The following is a 10,576-nucleotide window of genomic DNA, read 5'->3' as shown; positions in this document are numbered from 1 at the left end:
TAATGTATAGAATTGGTGAATCACTATAGTGTACACCTGCAACTAATATAACACTGTGTATACTGGAATTAAATTCTAATGTTTCTTATACCAAATTCCTTTGTATTTTTGAGTGTCTGTAAATTGTAAGAGAATTTTAAAGTTCTGATTTTTTTAAGTTTATTTAATTACTTTGAGAGAGAAGAGAGAGCGAGAGGGGAAAGGGCAGAGAGAGAAAGAGAGAAGGGAAGGACAGAGAGGGGAGGAAGAGGCAGGGAGGGGGAGAGAGAGAGAGAGAGAGAGGAGAGAGAGAGAGAGAGAGAGGGAATCCAAAGCAGATTCCACACTCTCAGTGTGGAGCCTGATGTAGGGCTTGAACCCACAAACTGTGAGATCATGACCTGAATGGAAATCAAGAGTCAGATGCTTAACTGACTGAGCCACTCAGGTGCTCCAAAGTTCTGAGTTTTCATTTCAGTGATCTGAAAAATTATTTTGCACTTAAGACAAAATTTCTCATTTTCAGTGTTTACAATTTCATGGAACTAAGATTTTAGTTCCTTAAGTGAGAGTTTCTCAAATTCTGGTCCTTGCATATATTCTAAAGCATAGTGGTTAAGAACATGGACTCTAGGATTCGACTGTTAATTAGGTTCAACCTTAGGTATTACCTAAATGTAGGACTTGGGCAAGTTACTTAAATTTTCTGAGCCTCCATTTACTTATTTGTAAAATAAAGATGGAGATTATAATAGCATTTATCTCATGGGGGTGCTCTGAGGAGTAAATGTTCTCAGAACCATGTCCAGCACATAAAAAATACTCAATAAGTATTATCTATTATTATTCTTAGAAATCTGTAAAGCAGTTAGGATTCTGTTTAAGTGGTGGTCTCTTAATTTCCACTCAGGTCATGATCTCAGGGTTAGTGAGTTCAAGGTCAGCATCAAGCTCCACACAAAGAGTGAAGAGCCTGCTTGGGATTCTCTCTTTCCCTCTTCTCTCTACCCTTCTCCCACGCATGCATGCTCGCATGCTCTCTCAAAATAAACAACAACAAAAAGAAATGTTTTCATTTTAAAATTTTTTTTTTTTTTTCAACGTTTTTTTTTATTTATTTTTGGGACAGAGAGAGACACAGCATGAGCGGGGGAGGGGCAGAGAGAGAGGGAGACACAGAATCGGAAACAGGCTCCAGGCTCCGAGCCATCAGCCCAGAGCCCGACGCGGGGCTCGAACTCACGGACTCACGGACCGCAAGATCGTGACCTGGCTGAAGTCGGACGCTTAACCGACTGCGCCACCCAGGCGCCCCAGAAATGTTTTCATTTGAGAAGCAATGCAGTATATCTAGAAGCTTCAAAGTACTGAGTTACAAAATTTTATCCTTCTAAACTAGATTAAGAAAACTTCAAAAAAGTAAACAAACACTGTACTTTCATTACTTATTATTATTATTTTAAAAGTTTATTTATTTTGAGAGAGAGAGAGAGAAAGAGAGAGAGTGCATGAGTGGGGTAGGGGTAGAGAGAGAGAGGGGGAGAGAGAGAATCCCAAGCAGGCTGTGAGCTGTCAGCAGAAGCCTGATGTGTGGCTCGATCTCAAGAACCAGGAGATCATGACCTGAGCCAAGATCAAGAGTAGGACGCTTAACTGACTGAGTCACCCAGGCACCCCTAAACAAACACAGTTTTTACTTATTTATTTTTAAATGTTTATTTTTGAGAGAGAAATAGAGAGAGAGAGAGAGAGAGAGAGAGAGAGTGAGCTGGGGGGGGGGCAGGGAGAGAGGGAAACAGAGGATCTGACGTGGGCTCTGCACTGAGATTGGAGAGCCCGATGTGGGGCTTGAACTCAGGAACTGTGAGATCATGACCTGGGCTGAAGTTAGACACTTAATGGACTAAGCCACCCAGGCACCCCACGACCCCTGTATTTTTAAAGCTTGCACATGTATTTCATGATCGCTATGGAAAAATTAAGCAGTCTTTTCAATATATATTTTCTCATCCAATTGAACATGTAGCTGATGGTTAGGACCAATGAGGCTGAAGTTCAATGAGGTTAAAAATGTGCTCCTTTTGGCACACCTATGATAGTATTAATTCTGTTAAATTTGTGAAAACTATGCTCTAGTATCAGAACTTTAATTTGTTCTCTATTCAAATTTTCTAAAATAAGAAAGGCAATCTATAATAAAATTTCCATGTAATTGCATGAACCAACTGCAGTGTACTGACAATAACAGTGATGCTCCTGAAACAGAAATGTTGGCTGGCATGTTATGGAACCAGGTTGGAATGCTGGCGGAAAGACCAAGTGGCACTCGGAGATCTTGGAAGGCAGGAGGTTTATTTTATTTTATTTTATTCTCCAGAGGTCTGAGACCCAAGCACAAGCAGGGGGACAATTCACCATCTGTTACTTCCGCATTCCACATTAGGAGTAATTTGGCACACACGGCAAGCAGGGCAGGAAGAAGAACCCGGAAGAGGGGTCTCTAAGCGAGAAACTAGAGCTTATGTCAGTCCCATAGGCCATGTTATGGTGCATAACTTTACTTATTTTCCCAACATTTCCCCCTTTGATGCCTCTTTTAAAAATATTTTTTTAGTACGCATCACCCTTTAGCTCTAGGGGTTGGTACCCTTGGAGGGCTAAGATGTGTGTTGCAGTTTGGCAAGCAATGGTGTTTTCAGTGAAGCATACCAGGGTTTTAAGATACAGAGGCCGATGGTCACAAGTAAAATTATGGAAAGGAGGGGTCCTGCCAGGGCAGGAAGCCAGGATTTCCAGTTTGTGGGGCAGCCTCTAATAGTCCAATAGTAAGGAGCAAGAGTTGGCAGAGTTGCATCCAAGCACCTGGACTTAGTCCACACGCTGATTCCTCAAGCTTCTGCTGTGCACAGGCCAGCCAGCTTCCGGGGTGTGGCTGGAGCAGGGCTGAAGATCTCAGGGGCTGGCATCTTTTTGAGGGTCAGTTTAAGCGGGTCGACCAGGTCTGAGTTACTTTCCCAGGTTGAGGGCTCTTTAGAGTTGGCCTTCTTAATTCTGGAGTGATGGACCCATGGGGTCTTATTATTATCCCCACAGAATAACCACCACAGAAGATTGTCTATACATGAAATACTGTGACAATTTTTCTGAAGTTTACCTCAAGGTGTCTAGTTTAGGCAAACAAACATTAAAAGACAATCAGAACTGGAATTTAACACTCATAACAGTGTGTTGTTAAAACATAGTTTTTCTCTCTAAAAACTCCCATTTCCAGAGATAGCCAAATCGAGACCAATGCATTTGTAGAACAAATCCAGTTTTAACAAACCTGGCCTAATTATTTACATAAGCTCAGCAAAAATAGTGACAAAGTTTGCTTTGTTGGAACCTTTTGTAAGGAATCTCCAGATTGAACTTTTAGTAGCCTCTCCAGGCCAGAAGCCAAGCCAAATACTTGCCATCAGACAGGCCTGCAACACCTGTAGATTTGGGCAAATTCCTCTTCATGAGGTCCCCAAGATATCCTGAGGTTCCTGCACCTGCCAGGAAGTGACCTTCTTTACTCACCTAGTGAGACTGCTGGGAACTCTGCAAGCAAGGTATCAGGCCAACATTTCTAAGGGGCTTTATGGCTCTGTATTTCATAAAGCCACCTTTAGTTCCTTAAAGCTGTCTGGTCATATCTGAGTCTATGCATATAATTCTCAAATATGACATTCCAGTCAGTGCCTTGGTAAAATAACCAGTATTTCCAATGGTGATCTGTAACAAGATGAACAGATTCTTATTGAACTTATGCAAACTGTAATTGCTATGAAAGAAAGAATACTGAGAGTTTTTGAATTTCCGAGAGTTTAGGTAGAGAGAAAAGATAAACGCTTCAGTTTACAAATGAATTTCTGTGTATTCTTAATCTGGAAGAGCAAACATTAGAGAACCAGCAATATTTCCAACAAGAGTCTCAAAACTATAATCTTCCTCAGTTCATTTAGTCCTATGTATCTAATTCTTGTTCAGTTTGAACGCAGCTTTTCAGTTCTAGAAATTCTTTCATCAAAGACCTCATAAAAATGAAATCTAAAGCTTTGGTTTTCCCAGCAGAGAAAAAAAAACCCTTTGTTTACACTGTCTTATCAAGAGCAGATCAACAGTCCAAGAAAACTTTGTCTTTTGAACACAGAGAAAGGCAGGATTTCAACCTTATACCAGTGTACTTTTCAAATTCCGTTTATCTCAACCTTAGTCCATCCTGAGCACACACAAAATTCCGTTCCAAAGATTTCCCTTCACAAACCTTCTACAACTTTCCTTTGCCTTCAAACTTCGTACCAAAACCATTTCTCTCCAAACAACCAGTCTCATTTAGGACAAAATTATTTTCTTTTACTCTCAATAAAAAATGTATTTCCATTCCTTATATCTTTCTTACATACCTCCTACTTTCCTACATACAAGGTTGCTTTCCTTGTTTACACCAGAATTTTTTTAGATGGTAAGTTCATGAACCAATTAAGCACAAAGCGTGTTTTCCATCAGGTCCAAACAGCCTTCGTTTCTCTGCAATAAGAAGTTAAAAACACAAACCTATGTTGAGTAATCAAAGCTTTAGCACTCCATCCTATTTGGAAAGTTTCAGGTTACCAAAGACCTTAAAAGCTATCTTAACAATTACCCATGAAAACTTTGAGACAGACAAAATTAACTATCATTTTAAGTCATCTTTTTGCTAACAAATTGCAACAGAGATAACATGAGCTTATTTGACCTTTGCTGATAACTTTAAACACAGGTCCAACGAACTTAAATTAGTTCAAAAAATTTTTTTTGCATTTTTAAAAATTATGTTTTTTTAAAAATTTTTTATTTTTAAAAATTTACATTCAAATTAGTTAGCATATAGTGCAACAATGATTTCAGGAGTAGATTCCTTAGTGCCCTTTACCCATTTAGCCCATTCCCCCTCCCACAACCCCTCCAGTAACCCTCAGTTTGTTCTCCATATTTATCAGTCTCTTCTGTTTTGTCCCCCTCCCTGTTTTTATATTGTTTTTGTTTCCCTTCCCTTATGTTCATCTGTTTTGTATCTTAAAGTCCTCATATGAGTGAAGTCATATGATTTTTGTCTTTCTCTAATTTCACTTAGCATAATACCCTCCAGTTCCATCCATGTAGTTGCAAATGGCAAGATTTCATTCTTTTTGATTGTCGAGTAATACTCCTATATATATATATATATATATATATATATATATATATACCACATCTTTATCCATTCATCCATCAATGGACATTTGGGCTCTTTCCATACTCTGGATATTGTTGATAGTGCTGCTATAAACATGGGGGTGCATGTGTCCCTTCGAAACAGCACACCTGTATCCCATGGATAAATGGTGAGTAGTGCAATTGCTGTGTCATAGGGTAGTTCTATTTTTAGTTTTTTGAGGAACCTCCATACTGTTTTCCAGAGTGGCGGCACCAGCTTGCATTCCCACCAACAATGCAAAAGAGATCCTCTTTCTCCACATCCTCACCAACATCTGTTGTTGCCTGAGTTGTTAATGTTAGCCATTCTGACAGGTGTGAGGTGGTATCTCATTGTGGTTTTGATTTGTATTTCCCTGAGGATGAATGATGTTGAGCATTTTTTCATGTGTTGGTTGGCCATCTGGATGTCTTCTTTGGAGAAGTGTCTATTCATGTCTTTTGCCCATTTCTTCACTGGATTATTTGTTTTTTGGGGGTTGAGTTTGAGAAGTTCTTCATAGATTTTGGGTACTTACCCTTTATCTGATATGTCATTTGCAAATATCTTCTGGTTGCCTTTTAGTTTTGCTGATTGTTTATCCTTCACTCTGCAGAAGATTTTTATTTTTATGAGGTCCTAAGAGTTCATTTTTGCTTTTGTTTCCCTTGCCTCCAGAGACATGTTGAGTAAGAAGCTGCTGCGGCCAAGATGAAAGAGGTTTTTGCCTGCTTTCTCCTTGAGGATTTTGATGGCTTCCTGTCTTACATTAAGGTCTTTCATCCATTTTGAGTTTATTTTTGTGTATGGTGTAAGAAAGTGGTCCAGGTTCATTCTTCTGCATGCTGCTGTCCAGTTTTCCCAGCACCACTTGAAGAGACTGTCTTTATTCCATTGGATATTCTTTCCTGCTTTGTCAAAGATTAGTTGGCCAAATTTTTTTTATATTTATTTATTTTTGATAGACAGAGAAAGACAGAGCACAAGTGGGGAAGGGGCAGAGAGAGGAGACACAGAATCCGAAGCAGGCTCCAGGCTCCAAGCCGTCAGCACAGAGCCCGACGCGGGGCTCAAACTCACAGACCACGAGATCATGCCCTGAGCTGAAGTCGGATGCTTAACTGACTGAGCCACCCAGGTGCCCCAAACTTAAATTAGTTTAAACACCGAATATGTTTTGCCTGCGTCCACTTAAAAGCCAATCAATTTTTCCCCATCGTCAATTTTCACCTGGGACACCAGTGGAGGCATCTGAAGTGGGTGGTCCAAGGGGGTGCACTTTGCTCCTTGACCTCGAGGGTGGGAGGAGGAACCATTGGTGCCTGAGGCACTGAGGATGGTATAGGACCACACCCAAGTTGGTGCAGAAACCTGAGGGGGAGGGGAAGGCGAAGCAGCAACTGCTTGGGAATATTCCTTAAAGTCCTTGTCCCGAGGAAGACTAACCACAGTTGGCTCCAATTATAGCTGTTAACCCGGAAAATGAATGAGGGAGAAGCCCTCACATCTATTAGGCAGAGGAACATAGAGAGTAAGTGTCACCTTCGGTCTGATTCTATCTCAGCCCAGACCAATAAGGTCCCCTTCTTGAGGTTCCTCCTGATATCGGCTGGGCTTTGGGGGCCCCTTCGGATTCAGGCACTCATTCTTCCAGTATCCCTTTTCCTTGCGGTAAGTCTTTTGCTAAGGGGGCTCTGGGCTTCCCCCCTTTTGGCGGCTGGACCTTCCCTGGCCTGATGCCGCCATGGACTGTACGCCGTTCACCACTGAATCGCAGACGGGCCCACACAAACCCTGTGGGCTTTTGGGAACCTTAACGGTGCCCACCTGTGGAGCCACAGAATCGAACTTGGCAGGCGAGCCAGACCGAGTCGCATGTTCACACTCACATACACACCAGAGGTTATTACATTCCCTCCCACAGAATTCCTACCTATGATGTCTTTGGGGAGTGATCAGGTCCCCCTTGCACCTCTAAGGGTGGGCTGGACTGAATTGGGGCCCTGTACCAGAATTCCTACCTGTGAGACCACTGAAGTCTCCGGGGAGTGATCAGGTCCCCCTTCCACTCTTGTGAGTGGGCCTGACTAGACTGGGGCCTGGCCTTACCAGTTCCGACGTCAGGTCCAGGTCCTCACCTGCCAAGTCTCCTGGTGTCCGGCGGGAATGGCGGAGCGGGGCCAGCCTGAGGCGACCGAGCGAGAGACTGCCGAAATTCAGGCAGGACTTGCCTTCTCTGTTGTGATTCCTCATTCCGTCACTGCCTTGTCATTTTCCCAAACCGGTGGTAACAATGGGCCAGCCCGGTTGGGTTTCCTGGTCAGGGAACCAAATATGTTACGGAACCAGGTTGGAACGCTGGAGGAAAAACCAAGCAGCACTTGGAGATCTTGGAAGGCAGGAGGTTTATTTTACACCGGTGGGCTCAAAGGAGATCATTCTCTAGAAGTCTGAGCCTCAAGCACAAGCATGGGGGGGGGGGGTGGATTTATAGTCTGTTACTTCTGCATTCTGCATTAGTAATTTGGCGCACACAGCAAGCAGGGCAAGAAGAAGAACCTGGAAAAGGAGTCTCTAAGCTAGAAACTAGAGCTTATGTCAGTCCCATCTTATGGTGCATAACTTTACTTATTTTCCTAACAGGCAAACTTTACTTGTTTTCCTAACAGGTTCTGTGTTGAGAACCCCTAAGTATTTGTCAGCAATGTATGAAATTCCAGTTTTGATGTATGCTTAGCATACTATTTACTTACATAATTCATTCAATAAATATTTATTGTGTGCCAGGCACTGCTCCAGGAACTGAGATCATAGGAGTGATGAAAAACAAGAAAAGGTTCTCTCTGCTCTGTACAGTCTGGTTAGAATAATCCAGAACACAAATAAAAACCCAAGATACATTTTGTTTGTCACATTGTCAATGGTGGAATGCTCTCATTTGCTGTCTAAATTGGTACTCTCTTTCTGAAGGTAAATTTAACTGTATGTGTAAGTTAAGATGTCTTATATACTTTGACCCAGGGATTTCGCTTTTAGGAATCTCTTGTAATTAAAGAATCAGAAACGCAGATGATGCTCAACAAGTTTGATCACTACATTATCTATACAATTGAAAAATTAGAAATCAGTATTCACCAAAGGGGAAATGGTTAAATAATTTATATACCTTATACATATAAGCCTATTTATTGTAAGTCTATTAAAATGATGTTTTTTTTACTGATGCATAGGGGCACTTGTACCCCAATGTTTATAGCAGCACTCTCAACAATAGCCAAATTATGGAAAGAGCCTAAATGTCCATCAACTGATGAATGGATAAAGAAATTGTGGTTTATATACACAATGGAATACTACGTGGCAATGAGAAAGAATGAAATATGGCCTTTTGTAGCAACGTGGATGGAACTGGAGAGTGTGATGCTAAGTGAAATAAGCCATACAGAGAAAGACAGATACCATATGGTTTCACTCTTATGTGGATGCTGAGAAACGTAACAGAAGCCCATGGGGGAGGGGAAGGAAAAAAAAAAAAAGAGGTTAGAGTGGGAGAGAGCCAAAGCATAAGAGACTGTTAAAAACTGAGAACAAACTGAGGGTTGATGGGGGGTGGGAGGGAGGGCAGGGTGGGTGATGGGTATTGAGGAGGGCACCTTTTGGGATGAGCACTGGGTGTTGTATGGAAACCAATTTGACAGTAAATTTCATATATTAAAAAATAAATTAAAAAAAATAAAAATAAAATGATGTTTTTGAGCATTTTTTGAAGCATTTAGTGCCCTCAAAAATACTCAAGCTATTCTGTTAAGAAAGTAAAAACTCTGATTAAAAACTGTATATCTAAAATATTAATAATGTTATTGCTTATAGGTCAAAAGGTACAGACTTACTGAAGAGACTGAATAGGGTCAAAATGTATAAACTTGCAGTTATGAAATAAATGTCATGGGGATGTAATGTACAGCATGGTGACTATAGTTAGTGCATATTTGACAATTGCTGAGAGCAGATCTTAAAAGTTCTCAACATGAGAAAAAAATTTTATAACTATGAATGGTTAACAGACATTAACTAGACTTACTGTGGTGATCTTTTTGCAATATATACAAATAGCAAATCATTATGTTGTGCACTTGAAATTACTATCATGTTATGTGCATTATACCTCAATTTAAAAAATTTGGTATTTGGCAAGAAAGTTAAGCAAAATAGTGGTAGAAAGAAAGAAAGAAAGAAAGAAAAAAGAAAGAAAGAAAGAAAGAAAGAAAGAAAGAAAGAAAGAAAGAAAGAAAAAAGAAAGAAAGAAACCCATAGGCTTGGGAGCTGCCCAGGTACTGCAGCCAGCTGTGGGTACTGCAGCCAGGTGTGGGTAGCCAGCAGCGCTTCCCATGTTGTTTATCTTAATTCTCTTGAGAACAAGAAATGAATGTTAGGATATTTTTTTAAATGTTTATTTTTGAGAGAGAGAGAGAGAGCAAACAAGTGTAGGTGCATGAGTGGGGGAGGGGCAAAGAGAGACGGGGACAGAGGATCTGAAGTGGGTTCTGTGCTGACAGCAGTGAGCCAGATGAGGGGCTCCAACTCACGAACTGTGAGATCATGACCTGAACTGAAGTTGGATGCTTAACGAACTGAGCTACCCAGGTGCCCCTCTTTTTATTTTAAATGTTTATTTATTGAGAGAGAGAGTGAGAGGGCAAGAGGGCACAAGTAGGGAGGGGAGAGAGAAAGAGGGAGAGAGAGAGAGAGAGAGAGAGAGAGAGAGAGAGAGAGAATCACAAGCAGGCTCCACACTCAGCACAGAACCCAATGTAGGGCTTGATACCAAGTGTGCACTTGGATCACGACCCAAGCCAATATCAAGAGTCTGATGCTTAACTGATTAAGCCACCCAGGTGCCGATTTTTTTTTTTAAATTTAAACAAAGCATCCCCTAATTTGTGGAATTTTTAAAAAATTCTGTAACTTTGGGAGAGAGGGATCCATCCGTTGCTCTGACAAGGACCATGCTTTGTAGTAAAGCAAAAGAAACACCCAGAATGTTAACAGAATTTATCTCTAGGGAGTAGAAGTACAGATTTTTTACCCCTGCTTTTCTGTATTTTATAGATTTTCAGTAAAGAGAAAGTATTATTCTTATAATGAAAAGCTTTATTTTAATAAATATGTCACATGAGCTCAAAAAAGTCTCCATGTGAAAAAAAAGTCTCCACGTACAGGTTTACAAAATAACACAAAATTAATTAAAGCTTGAGACTCCTTTACTATGTTAAATCCAAAAAAACCCAAAAACTAAAAAACCAAAAACAACAACAACGTTATTGTTGATTTGCATGATTATGGGTCACTCTTTAA

This window comes from Panthera pardus, unplaced genomic scaffold (assembly GCF_024362965.1).
Source record: "Panthera pardus isolate Hobbes unplaced genomic scaffold, ASM2436296v1 HiC_scaffold_22, whole genome shotgun sequence".
Lineage (NCBI taxonomy): Eukaryota > Metazoa > Chordata > Mammalia > Carnivora > Felidae > Panthera > Panthera pardus.
This window is presented reverse-complemented; position numbering follows the sequence as displayed.